Source organism: Ursus arctos, unplaced genomic scaffold, assembly GCF_023065955.2.
Source record: "Ursus arctos isolate Adak ecotype North America unplaced genomic scaffold, UrsArc2.0 scaffold_37, whole genome shotgun sequence".
Taxonomy (NCBI): Eukaryota; Metazoa; Chordata; class Mammalia; order Carnivora; family Ursidae; genus Ursus; species Ursus arctos.
This window is the reverse complement of record NW_026623053.1, coordinates 20516529-20537838: the sequence shown is the minus strand read 5'-3', so window position 1 is coordinate 20537838 and position 21310 is coordinate 20516529. Positions and strand designations below refer to the sequence as shown.

The following is a 21310-nucleotide window of genomic DNA, read 5'->3' as shown; positions in this document are numbered from 1 at the left end:
TCATAAAATTGCTGGATCTCTGGGAATCTTTTTACATCACTGAATCTAACACACAGGAACCTTGTCCTTTCTCTTCCATAAAGTCGTAGCTCTCACAGAATCCCGTTCTGATTGGCAAAATTGTAAGTATGAATGGTCTGAGATTTTGCTCTAAGGGAGATGTTACAAGTTAATCTGCCACTATTTCCTGACTGCTGATAGAGCACATAATTTCTGAGTCTAACAGAAAGGTCTTCATTTTTTTTCACAGTACAATAAGTAATATAAGCATCCACTTATTTTTGTCTGTTCAACTTGCCCCAGAACCAATGGATACTTGTACATGTGACTGGTTACATTTAGAAGAACCCTGAGCTTAGGAAACTAGGAGCCATTATAATGGGTGGTAACCATGTCTACATTTTGCTCCACATTGAGACATTGTTTATTACTTTGGACAATGAGAATGACTGCTCTTTGTTCCAGTTGAAGACACTATCTTTATCTTTTAGGGCTATTTGCTATATAGACATGCTTGAAATTAGAGTACAGGACAAAGGAAGTTAGTGTCTCATTTTGTATGACATGCAGAAATGAGAGATCTATGAAGAATTTTCTCAATAACAGTCAGGAATAGGACAGTCATGCCTGTTATCATCATAAATATTTTAATGATTACGGTGAATTTAATAAAAAATTATTGTTCAGGTTTAGACGAGAAGAATTATCATTATTTCAAAATGAAATTATTAAGTAAAGAATCCAATATAATCAACCAAAGCCTAGGGCTATAGTATGAGAGTTCAGCTAAAATACTGGGTCTAAAGTGAACATATGTTTTCCTCAATTCTGTGCATCTGAGATTAAAAGAAAAATATAACCAGACAAACAAAACGAAATTACTAAGTGAAGCAGTCCAGCAGGGGCCCTGAAAATTCCTGCACATTTTTGATGAATGCCAAACTGCAAGTCTGTTCTATTCCCTGATACTGACTAGTTTCTGTAACTGTTCATATAGTTAAATAAATAAGTCAAGGTAAATACAGCATGAATCTCATGGGACAGCTTGTTTCCAGTAAACGTTGACTGGCTTGTTTGGTGGCTCACTATAAAAAATGGTAAGACCTTGGGATTTTCTCTTTTTCAGACAGTTCATTGTTAGTGTATAAAAATGCAAACAGAAACAATTTTACTTCTTCCTTTCTGATTTGTATGCTTTCTTTATTTTTCCTGATTTCTCTGGCTAAAACTGCCAGTACTACATTGAATAGGAGTAACACGAGTGTGTACCCTTGTTCTGTTCCTGATCTTAGAAAAAAAGCATTCAATCTTTCACTTGTTAAATATGATGTTAGCTGTGAGCTTTTCATTTATGGTTTCTATTATGTCAACATACATCATGTCTATGCCTAATTTGTTGATGTTTTTTACCATGAAAGGATTGAATTTTGTCAATGCTTTTTCTGCATCTATTGAGACCATCGCATGATTTTTATTTTTCATTCTATTAAGGCAGTGTATCACATGTATTGATATATTTGTATATGTTGAATCATCTCTGCATCCCATATGATCATGGTGTAGGATCCTTTTAATGTGCTTTTGGATTTGGTTTGCTAGAATTTTGAGAGTTTTGCATCGTATTCATCAGGGATATAAGTTTGTAATTTCCTTTTCTTATAGTGTCCTTATCTGGTTTTGGTATAGGGTAATTATGGCTTCATAAAATATGTTTGGAAGTGTTCTTTTCTCTTTAATTTTTTTGGATGAATTCAAGAAGGATTGGCATGAATTCTTTCTTAAATGTTTAGTAGAATTCACCAGTGAAACCATCTGGTCCTGGGCTTTTCTGTGTTGGGAGCTTTTCGATTACTCATGCAATCTCCTTGCAGACTAGTGGTCTGTTCAAATTTCTATTTCTTCATGACTCAGTCTAAGTAGTCTGTATATTTTTAGGAACTTATCCATTTCTTCTAGGTTATTGGGTGCTGCAATTATACAGAGCCTTAGGCCCTGCTGTGATCAGGAAGGTGAACCGGCTGTGCCCCAAAGTGGGACATGGCTATAGTTGATGATTTGCTAATGGTCAGTCTGCTAGCTGTGCTCCCCTGATGTGCAAGGTTGCTGGCCTGGCACCCTGCTTGAGTGGGGCCATCAGCTGTACCCCACATTTGGACAGGGTTAGACGCTCTCCTCCAAGGTCAGTTGGGGTCACTGGCTTTCTTCCTGGCAAAGCTGCAGGCTGTGCTTAGCAATTGCGTGGGGCTGTTGGCTGAGCTCAACTACCAGTTTGGGCTGTAGCTGGGCTTTGTGGCCCCGCGGTAACATAGATTGAGCTCCAAGGTTGCCTGGAATTATTATCCAGACTTCCAAATTAGGTGGGGCCAGATGCTATGTTCAACAGTTGGGTGGGGAAACTGCCTTGGCTCCCTGTCCAGAAAAGGCCAAAAAATCATCTGATCAGTCATGATGGCTCAGTGGCTGAGGACCCAAACTGGGCAGAACTGCCAACAGAGCTCCCAGGGTGGATGGTGCCCCAGTTTTGCTCTGCAGATGGGCAGAACCACTGGCTGGGGTCTATTTGGGTTTCATCACTAAGAGAAGTTCAGTCTGCAAAGATCCACATGCTCTTTGCTGTGAGCGCCCCACCCTTCTCAGTCTCTAGCTGATTCCCCAGGTGAATCACATGAGGCAATACCTACGTGTGCCTACCCAAAACCATCCCCAAATGCTGGGGAATTTGAATGTCCACTTTAGGTTCGCATGTTCCCACTGAAGAAACTACAGGCCTGGGCACCCCCCCCCCCACCACCCAATGGAGCGCTTCACCAGCTTGGGAGAGGAACAATGAAGTCAAAGTGAAACAACTCTTCTTACCTTCTTAATGTAGGCTTTCTCCATTTTTATGGTCTGAGGGGGTTCATCAGCTTCATTCCCAGTTTCTAACATCTTTGCAAAGTTGTCTCGTCTCTGCATAATTGTAAGTTGCTTTTTCTGTGACAGGCACTGCCGTCAGGAACCACCTAATTTGCCATCTTGCTGATGTCCCTCCAACATTCTCTTGCTCTTATTTATTATCTTTCACTTCATCTACTCTTGGCTCTTCAGGTTTGCATTTTTCCCTTATGGAAGGAAGACAGAGAGCGAGAGAGATTGAGAGAGAGAGAGATTAAGAGTAAGAAGAAAAGGGGAAAAAAACCAAAAAAATTGTAGCAGCTAAATAATTCTTATGTATAAAATGCAATTCTGTCTGATGAAGCAAACAATTAGCACCATCCTACCAAATGTCATAATGGATATTGAAAACTTTCGTTTGACATTCAAATCCAGGTATGTTTTTTTAAAAATTGCTGTACTAATTGGGGCACCTGGGTGGCTCAGTGGTTAAACATTTTGATTTCAGCTCAGGTCATGATCTCAGGGTTGTGAGATCAAGCCCTGAGTGGGTGGATGTAGAGCCTGCTTAAGATTCTCTCTCTCTCTTCCTCTGCCCCTCACCCCACCTTCCACCTGCTCGCACATGTGCATGCACGTCCTCTCTCTCTCTCTCTCAAAATAAATAAATAAATAAACAAACAAATAAAATCACTTTACTAATGGGCAAAATCAGAGTGTGGAGACTGATGTACTGGAAAAATCACAGAGAAGCCTTCTGAGTTAATACTGCTGTGTTTTATAATATTGGGGAGAATCTCAAACTGACACAAAAGGCAACAATTCCTCTTTTGTGTTTTACTGAAATATTTCCTTATTTTACCTTGCATTGAAAAGCATAAATATTTTCCTTGATAATAAAAATAGAGCAGACATGTAAAGAAGTCCCACAGAGGATAAAGCTGGAAGTTAGATAAAAATGAGCCCTCTAAAATATACACCTTACAGAAATACAATCTACTTCCAAATGTTTGAAGGAAACATTCTCAGCAAACGACATCAAATATAACTGGCGAAAAGTTTTACTGACCTCAGTAGGTTTTCATGTGAAAAACACTTCAGTTGGTGGCAATGGTGTCAGATTTGGGAAGGCTCCAAGTTGCGGCTTATCAAAAATTTCATATTCCTCAAAGACATCCCTTGAACACCAGCGTAAGTATGGTCTTTCGTGGTTACAAGCACCGTTTTTCTAGGTATGTGACGATGATGATCAATTTGTGGCATGCAGAGTTAGTTTTCTAGGAGCTATGCTGAAACACACCATCCTAGTGATTTGAAGGGCTGATACCAATAATTGAAATAACTTGGAAGCTAGACAACAACGACAGAAATATTACATATGATGTGAAGTGTTTTCAAGAACTTATTATGCTTTCCTGTAACTCAATTAACATAGGAAATTGAAAATAATTACATTTTTCTTCATCAAGGATTTTAAGGGGTTTAGTTTCACTATCTAACAAGAGAAGAATGGATTTTCTTTTCTTTTCTTATTATTTTATTTATTATTTTATAAGAAAATTTTATAATTTTCTTTTCTCATTATAAAATCTAAGGATATGTATGACTCAGATGACTCAATGTTATTATTATGAATTTTTTTTTTTTACTGTCTGACAATATAATTATGCCTTTAGAGGTACCTGAGATGTGTAAAACAATTTTTACCAATTTTTAGCTAACATTAACTGAGTTCTTACCATGTACCATTTTCTAGGTGGGCACATTCAATTTATTACCTTATTGAATACTCATGAAAATGTTCCCATTCTCATTTTATAGATCAGGGACCTAAAGCTGAGAGATATAAAAAAAAAGTTTGCTATTGCACTGCCAACATGGTGGATCTGAGCCATTGTTTGACTCCAAAACCACTGCATATTAACAAGTGTACATACAGTTGTCACGCTAAATGGGCTCTGTTGTCCTTTTAAAGTAATTTAATCTGGGCGCCTGGGTGGCACAGCGGTTGGGCGTCTGCCTTCGGCTCAGGGCGTGATCCTGGCGTTATGGGATCGAGCCCCACATCAGGCTCCTCTGCTGTGAGCCTGCTTCTTCCTCTCCCACTTCCCCTGCTTGTGTTCCCTCTCTTACTGGCTGTCTCTATCTCTGTCAAATAAATAAATAAAATCTTAAAAAAAAAAAAAGTAATTTAATCTATTTTTGTAATTTTCTATTTTTTCTAACCTATTCTACAGATGAATACATGCATTTATGTACATATACATATACCCAGAGTTACATAAAAGGTCGTGTCTGAATATATGTGTGTGTATGCATACACATGTATGTGTACTCCCCTGTATGCATACACATGTATGTGTACTCCCCTGTATGCATGTACATGTATGTGTACTCCCCTGTATGCATACACATGTATGTGTACTCCCCTGCAGTAGGTCAGGTTAGAAAAAATAGAAAATTATAAAAGCAGATTAAATTACTTTAAGAGAACAATAGAGTCCCTTTAGCGTGAAACTGTGAAGATATATGCATGTGTTAATGTGTGCACACACCACACACACACACACATGCACAGTTGTATGTAAATTCATTTATTCTATTTAGTGCTGGAAACATAAATAACAAAGCTTGTTGATGAGACTCTTGGACTAAAGAAATTTTATTTTCAGGTTCTAAAATGTATAATTATAGGACGCATTTGAACAAGCAGAACAAAGGGCAACTGAGAAATCTTTTTCACTTAGACCTTCACAGTGACTCCAGTGTGTTTGTTTTAGAAATCTATCCTTCATAAGTAGGTTGTTATTGACCAGAGTCTATGGATAATCTTCTAAAATGAACTTTGGAAAAACATCTAGTCATTATACAAGGAAATGTTTTTTTGGAAAAGATATTCACCCTTAATAGTTTAACCTTAAGATATTATGGGTTAGATTATAGTGGGATGAGTGAAATATCAGAGATTTCCATTAAGTCATTTCCAAAATAAAGGTACTAGCTATTTCGTAAATATAGGGTTGTTTAAAAAAATTATGATGCGTTTTTTTCGAACATACTTCAAAATTGTATATAAATAAATGAATAAATTTGAAAACATGTTATAGATCGATTGGTATTGCTGGAAGAGCATATCCTACTTTATGGAAGTTTCTCTAAAAAGACAAATTTCACTTTCTCACCTAGTTAGAAAGGGCATTCTTCACTACTTGACACGCAGATGCTGTGAAATAAATGTACTTCCAAAGAACTCGATACCTAGTTCAATTTCCTCTTGACAGTAGCTTTCAAGCTATTTTCCTGGTAAGTTTGGTGGGTCGACAGTGCTGTAGAAGTGCTAATTGACAGACACATTCCCCGAGTGACAGATGGTAACACAGACCCAATTGTCAGAGTGCAATAATGTTAACTGTCGAAATGAGAAACAAACACACCAGGGATCCCTGTATTACACACACACACACACACACACACACACACACACACAGACACACAGGACTACATATAAAAAGTCCATGTAATAGAAGTCAAATGCCGTCCTTAAGACTAAAAGCTAAAGGATTTTATAATAGGGGCTCCTGGGTGGCTCAGTAGGTTAAGCATCCAACTCTTGGTTTTGGCTCAGGTCATGATCTCAGGGTTCTGAGATGGAACCCCGCATCAGGGTCTGCTCTCAACATGGAGCCTGCTTAGGATTCTCTATCTTCCTCTCCCCTGCCCCCACCCCCTCTCACGCTCGCTCTCTAAAAAAAAATAAATAAAAATAAATAAAAAATAAATAAAAATAAAAAAAGGACTTTGGAATATAAACAATATTCCAGAGAGTTCCCTAAAGGAAATGAAGGAAATGGCAACTTCTCATGACAGTATCCAAGATGAAGGGAACCTGGGTGGCTCAATCAATTAAGCATCTGCCTTTGGCTCAGGTCATGATCCCAGTGTCCTGGGATCTAGCCCCACGTCAGGCTTCCTGCTCAGCGGGGAGTCGGCTTCTCCTTCTCCCTCTGCCTCCTCCCCTCTGCTCATGCTCTCTGTCTCTCTCTCTCAAATAAATAAATAAAATCTTAAAAAAACAAACAAACAAACCAGTATCCAAGATGATTTTAGAGTAATAGAAATGGTTCTGACAAAAATTTCACAAAACTGGTGGACACTGTTAATCTATGGTTAGCTTTCCTCAACCATCAAAATTCACTAAAGATGTCCCAGGATGGAAAATAAAAACTTCTGTGCATTATATCACTTCTAAATGAATACTTTATGCCTAAATTCAAACTGCGTTTGAAGAGGAGAGAATGAGTGTTAATGGTAAGAAATTAAGGGATTAAGGTTTTATATAAAATCAGGTTACTTTAAACTTAAATTATTCTTAGAATTCAGAGGAGGCATCCCAACTGGTATGTTGTACACTGTGTTATTTTTAAGACTTTACTTAAAAATGCATATGCTTTACTAAGTCAAAAAGTTGGAACTTGTGAAGGAGACAAGAGTTATATAATGACCCATCAGAAGACAGAGGAAAAATGGTCTTTAAGATCTTATCCAGTCCCAGAAAACTTTCAAATATTTCTCTTATAAATCATTTTATGGACTGGATTGTAGATTAAACTTGGCATGAACTTTATATAATGAATCCACGAATAATCGTCTTATGCCCAAACTCACATAGCACTCTGCTAAAACTGTCAATCAGATCAATGAATTAACAAAAACTCCTGAGGAGATTTATATTTTCATCTTTCCTATTTTATGAGACTATTTCTTTAAGTGACAGTAATAAATATAAAATGCATGTCTCAGCTTCCATGTCCAAAAATTCACATTCACAGCTTATAAAATTTGTTTCTATTGGACTTGGTGACATTGCAATCCTACTGATGACATCACTTTAAACGAGAATTAATGTATATATCAGGTGGCTAATATATTTCTAAGCATGGTTAAATCAAGAGGATTCAAGCTTCTCTTTTGGTAATGAAGAAGGCATCTTGAGATTTACATTGAAAACAACTGCTTTTGATTAAGATAGCGGACAGAACAAGAAAAGATCTGCTTCTTCTTCAAGCCACACTAAAATGATAGCAAACAGATTTTTAAGGTGTAAACACACAAGTACAAAGAGAACAGGAGTGTAATGATAGCTACAAATTTTGGCAACTGTAAAATAAATAGTAGGTAGTAGCTGATTGAGCAAACCCGAGGAGGTCATATTTTAAATAGGATGGCAATATTTAGCAAATGCAAATACATGGTATCTAGTTAAATCTGCATCTCAGAAAAACAATGAACACTTCTTTTAGAATAAAAGTATATTCATATATAACAGACAGTCCCGTATCGTATCTGGCAACCCTAAGTTTTCAGTGGGAGAAGGTGAAAAGCAGCACGACTTAAAATAAAAAAACATCAAAAACCTCAGGATTATCTGGCAATAGGTGCCTCTGGAAATAGGGTTTAAGGAGGGTATTAAATGTGATACACAGCTGAAAGCTTCTATGAAGCAATTACCCATTTAACACAGCCACAAGAAGACTGGAGAATTATTCCCTGGAGAGAATAAAACAAAAGCATGTGATATTTAGAAAATTCAGACCTGGCTGATTTTAAATATTCTAGCGAAAACTGGAATTGTGAAACAAGTTCCAAACTTAACTCTCAGTATACTGGCAGCAAGGTTTATTCCCTCAGAGCTAGAGATTGAAAGAAACTTCATGAAATCTGAACACTCAAGAGAAACATATTGTAGATATTGATAGGGAATTCTCAGATGAAATAGCCCACCTTATTCCTCCTATAAAGCCAGAGGCGATGGCTGTGCACACAGGCACAGAGATTCCCTTCAGTGTCTAGTGTTCCCTTCATTTATAAGTACACAGCCAAGAATAACCAGATATCTGAAGAAAGTGTCTAAGAAGAAATACTAAATCAAAACAAATACATAAAAGAACTTGGAGGAAAAAGAAACCATGCCAGGTGAAGACAGTTCCAAAATCTCAGTGAATAAGAGCATATATTGCATCCGTGAACAATGTAGAGTGTTTTAGGAAAAGCGCAAAAACAAAACCAAAAGCAAACAAAAAAAGAAACTGGGGTGTTAAAAATAAAGTTATGGAGCGAAGAATCACATTTCAGATTTGAAGCTATGTTTTAGAGTGAAGAAAACCTCAATTATAAATGGTAGACTTTTTCATGGTGGAAGATAAAGTTGTTTTTTTTATCTTAATATGTAAATAAAGCAATGGTCAGGAAAATGGGAAGCTGCCCCTCTTGAAGTAATCCATGGTCTTTGCTTCTCTCTACATTTTTATCTATTTTATTTTTGCTTTCATTTTTGATATTTCCTCAAATTTACTTAAGAAATGCCTGTTGAATTATTCCATAATTTTATTTTTTTAATTTTTTGACATTTAGCACTTAATATGGAGAATATTGGGGGATATTATTTCACAAACTACCAGATATATGTATCACAAGTTACATTAAAAAATAAAATACCGAAATTTTTTAAAATGCTATTTAGTATTACTCAGGAAAGTCACACTAAATATGCCTTAACCTTCAGAATATGTTCCTTGCTTCTCTGCAGCAAAGAAAGCAATCAACAGAGTGAGAAGATAATGTACAGAATGGGAGAAAATGTTTGCAAACCTTATATCCAATAAAGGGTTAATTTCCAAAATATGCAAGGAACTTCTACAACTGAGTAGCAAATAAAAATGAATAATCCAATTTAAAAATGGGCTGAAGACTTGAATACACATTTCTCCAAAGAAGATACACAAATGACTCAATATCATTAACCATCAGGGAAATACAAATCAAAACCACAATCAGATACCACTTCACATCTTTTAGGATGGCTATTATCAAAACAAACAAACAAACGTCAGGAAGAGCTGGCAAAGATGTGGAGAAATTGGAATCCTTGTGCACTCTTGGTAGGAATCCAAAATGGTGCAGTCACTATGGAAAGCAGTGCAGAGGTTTCTCAAAAAATTAAAAATAGAACTACCATAGGATCCAGCAATTCCCCTTCTGGGTATTTATTCAAAAAATTGAAGTCAGGATTTCAAAGAGATATTAGCATTCCAATATGCATTGCAGTGTGACTCACAACAGCCAGGATATAGAAACAACCTAAATATCCATCAATGGATGAATGGATTAAAAAAAAAAGGGATATAGACATACCATGGAATATTACTTAAGCATAAAAAAGAAGGAAACCCTGTCCTTTGTGACAGCATGGATGAACTTGGAGGACATTATGCTAAGTGAAACAAGCCAGTCACAAAGGCACAGATACTGCATGATTCTACTTATATGAAGCATACGAGATAAACTCATGGAAAGGGAAAATACGATGGTAGTTTCTACGGGCCCGGAGTGGGGAAGAGATGGGGAATCACTAATTAACATGTACGGAATTTCAGTTATACAAGATAAATAAGTTCTAGAAATCTGATGTACAACATCGTGCCTGGTAACAGTACTGTATTTTATACTAAAAAACTTTTTAAGAGGTTCTGTCTCATGTTGTAGTCTTACTACAATTTGAAAACGGGCGTGATTCTGGAATCATTTTCTCAGCACCTGGTTCATAAATGCAAGTATTGTATCGATGAGAAACCTGAGTTCTTCCTCTTGAGTGTGGGATACTGTTTCCTGAGGAATCACCCTCCTTTTTTTCTACATGGTGTCACAGGCTACACATTCATGGAAATAATTGGACAGAAAGTGGGAGCAGGGTTGGGCTAGGGTTCCAATTGCTTCCTAAAATTAAAAACCACTTGAGTAACAGTATATGATGACAGAATCAAGACCTTTTTACTCTACCCTGTGTCAGAGGAATTTGGACGAGGAATTCTACCTCAATAAAGCACAACTGCATTTATCACAGGGAATTGGATAGAACCTTCCACATACACCTAACTTCTGGCTGTAACTGTAGCTCTGAGAGGAGAATAAATTAATAAGCAAGTAAAGAGAGAACGGGAACAAGTGTCATTTACCTCTTAATTACAAAACACCAGGTGAAGCTATTTTCTCAGTTGAAAGATAACCTGAGAAATTAGTTCAAAACAATTCCACATATTCAAGATAAAATCAATGAAACAAGAATCCCAAACATAAAACATAATTGTCTTTTAAAATTATAAATTAAAGTTGCATGCATCCAATTGGGGGGAAACATTACCCATTATGTAATGACATTCAGACTTGCCTTGGATTTCGGTTTTCTCTTCAGCAATAAATGCCAGAAGTCAGCATGGTGTTAAGTAATGGAGTTAGCAATGATAATGATTTATTGTGGGTTCACTACGTGTCGGACACAGTTTATCCACAGCAAAATCCCTGTCCGTAAGAACTAGTGTTATCTCTCTTTAAAAAGTGAGAAAATTGACGCACAGGGGAATTACAATTATTATCTAAGGCTAGATCGTATGAAGTGATTGACACAGGAATTACAGCTGGGACCTCAGGCCTTAGAGCAGAACTGCTGTGCTGTGGTGTGTTCCTTCTTCTAAAATGCAGGATGAAATAATTTTAATATTGACATAAGGAAAAGCAAAAAACAAGATGTTTTAAAGCACGCATAAGTTCGGAAGAAAATATCCTCTAATTAACTAAATCATAAAGAAAACGAAGATTACAATATAAGAATAAGAAATGTGGAAAAGAAAATGATTGAAATCATTTAAACCAGTCATGCAAAAAGGACATATTATACAAAATCTATGAATTGAAAAGTAGTACTCTGCATCTAAAACCCTAGCTTATTTTAATGCAAATCAGTAAGTGTGGGAGGTGTGGTTCCATATTAAATAAAGTAAGCTAAAATTTTTGTCTTACAAAGAGGAACTTTTATAAAATTATATTAATCTTGAAATTTGGTAGAGAATTACATTCAAGTAAAGAGATATATTTCCACAGGAAGAAGAATATTACTGAAAATTTCAGAAGAGCTTATTTAAATATAATAGATTTTAATATAGGAATATGCTATAAGTTAGAGTAATATATGAATAAATGATATTAATTTTAGCATCTACTGGTATCTCAAGTAATCTATTACACTTACAAATCTTGTATCGATGGTCAAAAGATGGAAATTTCAATCTGCTTTGTTGCATTACTATTAGAATGTTTGCCAGTAATGGTTTGAGGCGTATTTATTGCACAGAAAGGAACCATAAACATGGCAATGATAAATCACATAATCAGAAAGAGAAAACAACAAACGAAAATAATGTGCAAACACCCTCATACTCTGATATGTGTCATTAGTGGCTAGAGAATACCAGTGATCTTTTTTTGTTAGTAACTATCAACATTTTCTCTATGAGCATGTTGTGTGCTATGTGATAGCCACTGTCTAATGTAAAGTCTGAATCATTTGGTCAGTTGTGATTAAACCTAAAAAAATGAATAAATCCCTTATTTCATTATAAAATGAGAATTATACAGAATTCATAAGTGCTTTCTCAGTGTATTTTGTCTGAGAACAACGAAATAGAAGAGATTCAGATTATATTGCTACACATTTCTATTGTTATGTTTTGGAGTTAACAAAGGCGATTTTACTATTACTATTCCAAGGGTGTTTCTTGCTGTCACTTACATATGCGATCCAGGAAACAGCATAACATTTATTACCTTTCTCGTGAAGGAAATGGAAGATATTCATTAGTTCTGGTTAAACAGTCCAATCCTTTCTGTCCAAGTGCCAAGACAAGGTCTCTTAGATTCACGGGAACAAATCCTGTAACAAAGGAAATCTGAAAGGTAATTAACAAGGCCTAAGGAGCAACTGGATCTTATCTAAGAACCTCAGAAAGTGACATGGCACATTAACACTAAGGAAACAGCAGAACCAATCAATTCGTCAGTCTTTCCCTTCTGTCTTGTGCTGCCTTTCGTGTTGTAAGTGAAAGAACAGCTGTGGAGAGAGCATTGTGTGCCCATCATTATGCCACTTTACATTATAATTCCCTTGAGATTGATTTACTTCCGCCTGGGACATTCATTTTCTGTCTCAGACACTCATACTTATGTAAGCAGCCAAGTAGGTACAACATATCTATTTAAACTTTTAATGAGTGTTTAGCTTTGTCCTTTGAAATCTGCCCTCTACAGAACCTAACTTCTGTTTCCACTTTGAGAAGCTGGAGTCTACATCTCGACTTTGTAGCTATTGTTTAATGCAAACTCTTTTAATGCATGAATGTTGAATATTTTCAGTTACAGAAAGATAATTTAAACAATCAAACGCTTTGCCAAAAACATGTCATTTGTTTTTAATGGTCCCTTATTTGCATATCATCAAAATTGTTTCACATTATAAAGCACCAGCTTAATGTACTGAAACCCCGCATGGTAAAATAAAAGGCCTTAAAGAAAAGAATAAAATATTGATTAGTTTATTATTTGTGTCTTGATCTACTTTTGTGAATACACCTGCCAAGAGACAGATGTAAAATGATTCTAGGACAGTAATGCAGAACAATATAAACTAGTAATTGACTTTAATGTATGGCAAACGTATAAACTTCAATATGATTTCCATTTGAGGAAATAGTAAGGTGTTATTATGAACTATGACCTCTATAAAAATTATGTATGTTCCAATGTGAAAATTTTTCCATTACTAAGGTGTTAAGGATTTCTACCCTTCTTTAAGCTTCCTTTCATCCACTGTTGAGTTAATGAAACAAAATTTCATTCAGAGCCTGTCTTATACAATATACTCAGGAAGCAAGTAGTAGGAGACCATGCTGAGTTGCAGACTCATTTTCTACTCTCAAAAGGCTCCGAAGTAGGATCTGCACTTAGTCTTTGCAGTCAGTGGCTTCAACCAAAGTGTGGCATGTGTTATTTCTCTATGTTGTCTCTTTGAGGTCAGCAGTCTTTTACAGTTTAAACTACCACACATTCCGTCTTCTCTTTCCATCATCAGTTCTTCCAGGGGCAGAGCTCTGCTTTGTGTTCCTCTTCGCTACTTAAGGGACCTCTCCAGGACATAACTAGTTTTTCTGAACAGAAATGAGTGACTTAGATTAAATGATAAGGCTTAAATAAATTTGCTTTTAAGATCTAATAATTTTTCTATAGCTATTTTACTAAAATACAATTTTTACTGAATGCTTTGTATGTATGAGGATCTAGTCTAGGTGCTAGTAGTTCAGTGAAAAATGAGACAAGCTGTCAGTGAGTTGATGCCACGCCTGGGTTATCTCAGAGAGAAAGTCATCTTCAAGAAAACAGCATGTCTAAAATTCAATGTAATGGAGTCAGGTGATAAACTCACATTTTGTCCTAGTAAAATCATGCATACTTCATTATTTCCAAGTAGAGTTTGGCTTATAAACTTTACAGTATGCATAATTAAATATCAAATTTATTTTTCATATCTGATATTTATTTGCTGACTTAGCTATGTTAACACACCATGATGTTTTATTTTCCTCATTCCTGATGGAACTCATGGGGCTCTTTTTTAAAAGTTCACTTTGGGGATGATTCACATGCAAAACTTGATGAAGCAGCATATTCTTTGCCATGTTTGTCTTCTTAATTATGGAGGGAACTGTTCCATATAACAATTCTGAATGGTTAGTATTAGTGTGAGTATGGCTTTCCAAAGCAGTGTCTCCTGACAGGTTATCACTCATGTGGCTTGATTTGCATTATCAACAACTAAGAGGAATTGGAAGGCAAGCAAAGTACGGCTAATATATCATGAGCTGGAATTACAAAACTGCCACAGGCAAGTCTGTTTGCTGGACATCGAATCAGCAACATGGGTAAGATGTAATTTACAATTGCTTTCAGGCAATGTAGAGATAAAATGCTTAATTATTTATTAATGAAGCCCTAATTAATCTTCTGAAATGCTTTTGTGTGGATGAGAAACAAGGCTTTATCTTAAAAGGCAAAATATCAAGTAATTAGAAATATAAAAATTGTACTCTTTTGCAAATTCACATGTGCTTCTAATGTCCTCAATCTTATGTACTAATGCTGACACCTATTGCATGAATTTTATTATCTCTTTCAGTAACAAAATTGACTTAGAATTTAGTAATAAGGATATAGGTTGTATGACCAATTATTTAAAAATAATTCTTAGGCCTCATTTTCTCTCTCTCTCTCTAAATATATATATATATATATATATATATATGCTTTACAAAATATTGGCTTCATACACACACACACTTATATATAAATTTTACATAAATTTTAATTAAGATTGGTCTCATATTATGGTTTAATTAGATATGACAATGGATAAATTTCTGCTATCATTTCTATATTAAATAATGGCATTCATTATGGAAAAATATCAAAATAAGCAGATTGATATGTGATTATGGAGAAAAATATTAGCATAAATAAGATAGTACATAACTTCCTTGATTTTCTTAGAACTTCCTCGATTTAATGAATAAATAGAATGCAAAATAGTAAATTAGCAAATGCTCATTTAAGATCCATCTTTTCAGTTGTATTTCTATACACGAACAATGAAGTAGCAGAAAGAGAATTTAAGAAATAATCCCATTTACAACTGCACCAAAGAGAATAAAATATCTAGGAATAAACTCAACCAAGGAGGTGGAAGATCTGTACTCTGACAACTATAAAGCACTGATGAAAGAAGTTGAAGATGATACAAACAGATGAAAAGACATTCCATTCCATAGATTGGAAGAACTAATATTGTTAAAATGGCCATACTATCCAAAGCCATCCACAGATTCAATACAATCCCTATCAAAATGCCAACAACATTTTTCACAGAGCTGGAACAAACAATCCTAGAATTTGTATGGAATGAAAAAAGACCCTACGTAGCCACTGAAAAAGAAAAAACAAAACTGGAAGTACCATAATCCCAGACTTCAAGTTATATTACAAAGCGGTAGTGATCCAAACAGTATAGCACTGGCACAGAAAATAGACACACAAATCAATGGAACAGAATAGAGAGTTGAGAAATAAACCTATATGATTATAATCAATTAACCTACAACAAAGGAGGCAAGAATATACAGTGGGAAAAAGACAGTATCTTCAACAAATAGTGTGAGGAAATCTAAAGGATGAAACTGGAACCACTTTCTTACACCAAACAAAAAAAATAAACTCAAAATGGATTATATACCTAAATATGAGACCTGAACCCATACAATTCCTAGAAGAAAATATAGGCAGTAATTTCTTTGACATAGAAACACTTTTCTAGATATGTCTCTTCTGGCAAGGGAAACAGAAGCAAAATTAAACCATTGGAACTATACCAAAATAAAAAACTTTTGCATAGTAAGGGAAAATATCAACAAAACAAAAATGAAACCTACTGAATGGAAGAAGATATTTTCAAATGATATATCTGATATGGGGTTAATGTCCAAAATATATAAAGAACTTATACAACTTACCACCAAGCCAACCAAACAATCCAATTAAAAAATGGGCAGAGAACTTGAATAGACATTATTCCAAAGAAGACACAGATTGCCAACAGACGCATGAAAAGATGCTAAACATCATTAATCATCAGGGAAACGCAAAACAAAACTACAATGAGATATTGCTTTACACCATTCAGAATGGCTAAAACAAAAACACAAGAAATAACAAGTGCTGGCGAGGATGCGGGGGAAAAAAGAGCTTCATGTACTGCTGATGGAAATGAAAATTAGTGCAGCTACTGTGGAAAATAGTACAGAGATTCCACAAGAAATTAAAAACAAAATTGTCATATGATCTAGTAATTCCATAAGTTGATATTTACCCAAAGAAAATGAAAACACTAATTCAAAAAGATATATGCACCCCTCTGTTTACTGCAGCATTATTTACAATAGCGAAGATATGGAAGCAACCCAAGCGTCCACTGATAGATGAATGGGTAAAGATGTGATCTATATCTATATCTATATCTATATCTATATCTTTATCTATATATATAATGGAATATTACTCACCATAAAAAAGAATGAAATCTTGCCATTTGCAACAACAGACCTAGAGGGTGTAATTTCACTTATGAAATAAGTCACTCAGAGAAAAACAAATACCATATAATTTCACTTATGTTAAGAAACCGAACAAATGAACAAAGAAAAAAAAAGACAAACAAAAAACAGAATGAAAAACAGAGAATAAACTGGTAGTTGCCAGAGCGGAGGTGAGTGGGGGGTGGGTGAAACAGATAAAGGGGATTAAGACTACACTTCTCATAATGAGCACTGAAAAATGTACAGAATTGCTGAATCATTATATTGTGCACCTGAAGCTAATATAGCACTGAATGTTCGTTATACTTGAAAAAAAAAACCTCTCCAAAATATTCCTTTTATAAGATCAAATTTTATCAGAGAAAAAGGTGACAAAATTTTACAGATGGGGAAGCAACTTGAATAAACTTGCCCACGATGACAAGCTGAACATGTGGCAGATTAAGATTTGCAACCATGGGGGCGCCTGGGTGGCACAGCAGTTAAGCGTCTGCCTTCGGCTCAGGGCGTGATTCCGGCGTTATGGGATCGAGCCCCACATCAGGCTCTTCCACTATAAGCCTGCTTCTTCCTCTCCCACTCCCCCTGCTTGTGTTCCCTCTCTCGCTGGCTGTCTCTGTCTCTGTCAAATAAATAAATAAAATCTTAAAAAAAAAAAAAAAGATTTGCAACCATGATGCCAAGTTCTCTTCATTCAAGCAAATAATGTTCTGCTTTTTTGAGAACTTTTTACAGGTCCCTCAGGCTTTCCAAGACCTTACCTTCTTTGTCTAAAAAGCCAAGTAGCTTAACCAGATATTCTTTCAGGTCCATTTCATAATCTAAAAGCGTATCTTTGTGTTTATTTCTAAAGAATGTGCTGCTTTTGGTGTCTCTATTCTTTGCGTGCTTATGATTTGAAGGTGGGAAGAGATGACTCTTGAAATAAATAAAAAAATACAGTGAGGTGTTATATTGTAATTTCAAACAAAGTTCAAAAAGGAAATATTGAAGTTAGCTACAATACCCAGAGAGAAACTTATGGAGCAAATGGAGTTTGCTCGTGACCTTGAAGAAACAGAAGGGTGTGGACAGACAAAAGGGAGTCCAGAAAGAATTTCCTTGCAATGCTGCTGGTGGGGAGACTGAAAGGTGAGGCAAGATAGCAAAGGAAGGCAACAGGCTCTGTTGAAGAGAAAGAGGTCAATGTTATAGCACTTGACAATATGCACAACTAAACTATCTGATTACATGTTACAGGATAAGAGTAACTATCTTCCCACAACTTCTCTCTGTAAGTGATTACAGCTAAGGGAAGGAAGAGCTGATCATTACAAAGTAGCACAGGTTAGGCTCTTGTGCTCAGCAATTATTTTGTCTCTTTGTTTACTGTGCCCATATCTTTCCGTGAGTGGCAGTCTCTTCTCAAAATAAGGAAGAAAATTCGAATTAAGTTGTCAGATCAACTGCCTTTTCCCTTTTCAGGTCAACGAAATAAGAAGTTTGGGAGAAGAAAACAAAGGAAAATTTCAGAGCAGTATCAGTTTTGTAGGTACAGAATATGTGTTCTGTGAGTACATGGAATGAAAATTTAAACAATGATCACAGTCTACCAAGTGCTTCAGACATATTGTTGCATTTAATTCTCACAACACTCCATCATTGGTACCAAGCATATTCCTACTTTGCAATATAGGGAAATAAGTCTTAGGAAGGGTCAGTAATTTTCCCATTATTTCACAATGAAAAGGATTGAGCCAAGAATCAAAATTAAGCATCCTGTCTCCTAAAACTGTATTTCATTATTGCATGCTCCTTCAAAGGAATAAAAAATACAAAGCCCGGTTTCCTTCTCAACTATTAGTGTTAATATTTTTTAAGGAAAAATCCACATACTAACATGTATACATATCTTAACTGTACCACTCCATGAGTTGAAACAAATGTTTAAATCCTTGCAACCAAAACTCCCATAAAGATATGGCACATTTTCTTCATCTCAGTAAGTTCCTACATGCCCGTGGAACTTACTATTTTTATCATTGTAGGTGAGTATTTTCCATTCATACAAATGGAATTGTCAGTACGTATACTTTTGCGGCTAGATTTTTTAGTCAATAAAATGTTTTTAATATTTAACCATGGTGCTATGTGTAATAGTAGTTCATTCCACAAAATCCCACTGTGATTCAATTTCTATGGTGGATATTTCATTTAGTCTTTGCACCTGGAATTTTGTATTTTGTATGCTTGAATTTATTTGCCTTGTTTTCTTGTTTGTTTGTTTGTTTTCCTCCCCACTCCCCTCTCTCTTTATAAGTACAAAAGCATTGTTTAACATACGTAAACCTCCTGGTCTGGTTCTAACACAAGTGGTGTGCACGAGCTAAGGTAAGAGAATTAACTTTTGTCAGGAAAATTCCTAAAATAAGAAATCAGAGTTGTATTTTTGATTACTTCTATTTTCCCAGAAATAATAATGTTTTACTACCCTATTACCTTCTGTGTTTAGAGGACAGAGATTAAGCATCCAATGCTTCCTCTCAGGCTTTTCTCACGTATCTATTCATGTGAGTCACGTTACTAGAACTGGGAGCAAATTAAGCCACAGAGTAAATACTGGACAAAAATTCTGGCTCTGGTGGGACATTTTAGGTACATATATGACCACATATGAAGGACTGATCCTATTCCATAGTAGTAGCTTGTCATATTCAATAAAAGGAATATATTCATGGTTGTGACATTCTCCACAAACTTAAAAAAAATTATATCCAGGTACAAAGGAAAACTAATTCCTGTTGAAGCTATAAACACACCAATACTTCAATGAAGAGTAAATGAACCAGTAAAGGTACTTCAAATAATATGTGTACTATTTATGTGGCAAATAAAGCCATTATTTTTACATAATAATTTTAGGCCCTGACAGAGACACTACCTAGGAATATGTTTAATTGTTTTCAAATGTGATATAGTTAAAAATAGTAAAATTTAACATAATGTCTTTTTATCAAGATGGTTATGATTTTTCTAAGGTTGATCAAAAGAGTAAGACACTCCTCTGAATTCCAATCATTACCAGCATCATGCTTCAGTTCTCCTGAGAGACATTTGCCTGTGTGAGCAATTTTTCACTTTAAAGCTTATTATAGGATAATTTCCTTCTTACGATCCCCCCCCCCCCAGGGAAATCTGTGTATTTCCTTGATTCTGGTGGGCTAAAACAATGTTGGGATTATTCTGAGGAATAATCCTTGACTTCCCAAAGGGGGATCATCTGAGATCCAGATATGATTTCTTAAGTGGATTTTGAAGTGCCTGTTTCAACAATAAATTAATTTAAGAAGGAATTTTAAACAGCCAATAGATGAAGTACTTGGAGTTACTGACTCCTTAGCATGGTTTTTTCAGAAAGAGTGTTCACTCTAGGCTACTTGAGTATACCTCAAGAAAAGGAGGGTTAAAGATAAAGTAGGAAAAGAAGAGAAGTGGGCTTTATTAATAGCACTAGAAAACAGAAGGTTGGAAATAGTGACAAGAATATTCACATATTTATAAATAAGCATAAATCAAATTTCCCTCGGGTTTTCACGCAGGCCCATGTAATAAGTTTTGCTTTGTTGGCTTAGAATGAGCAGAGCAATCCATTTCTCAAAGTCATAGGTTTCTAATCAAAATATTCCTAGACATCCTGGATCTTTCAGTTGCGTGTGTCATTGTGATGTCAGCTTACTCTGGAAGCATCTTCTCCAAAATCATCCTCTGCTTAGAGATCATAGACTTCTTTCAGGATGCAAATCTCTGGCCTATAGCTGAGAGGAGATTTCATGTAAATGCTGAGACTGATAGCTCAAGTTAATTTACGTCAGCATTTATAAATCAAAGTTTAGAGGAAATGAATCTCTTGGGAGTATAGTTTATAAGTGCATCTGCTTATAGTAAGAAGTTTATTAGAGTTAGGTGATGATTACAGCGAGGAACAGAATGTGCTAAAAAAAAAGTTCCAGAGATTTTTCTGTAATTTTCAGCAAACACCTCAGATATTCTAGGGTGTGATCTGATATTTTCAGATGCAAAATCAATTTGACTTCACAAACTGATGTTATTCACAAGACCGCTACATATTTGTGTCACATAAATATACGTTATGTAAAAAGTTCTGTTTTTGCATTATACCTATTAAAAGTATATTTTATTACATACTACATTTGTGTGGGTATTTCTTTCAGGAGTAGAAAAATGCTAAATCTAAACCGTCAAATTTCACATGTGTGTAATTACATGAATTCTATATTCTGAATTCTGGTTTTGTACCCACATACTTTTTTTTTGGCCAGGCACAATAGAACACACATCATAATATAATCACTGACTTTGTTACAATTTCATGAGATGGGATCGATTCACCATACCTTGCTCTACTTTCC

The 21310-nt window shown here is 35.4% G+C and overlaps 1 long non-coding RNA gene across 2 annotated transcripts in view; it reads right to left on the bottom strand.

Annotated features, from left to right (window-relative positions):
* Positions 1-21310, bottom strand: part of LOC113266164 (uncharacterized) — a 90111-nt gene that overhangs the window by 59717 nt on the left and 9084 nt on the right. For both annotated transcript variants that reach the window (XR_008957147.1, XR_008957148.1), the window contains exons 2-4: positions 12532-12637; positions 3944-4224; positions 2857-3101 (exon numbers count right to left, since the gene is read on the bottom strand). This is a non-coding gene — a long non-coding RNA (uncharacterized LOC113266164). The remainder of the gene's footprint in view (positions 1-2856; positions 3102-3943; positions 4225-12531; positions 12638-21310) is intronic.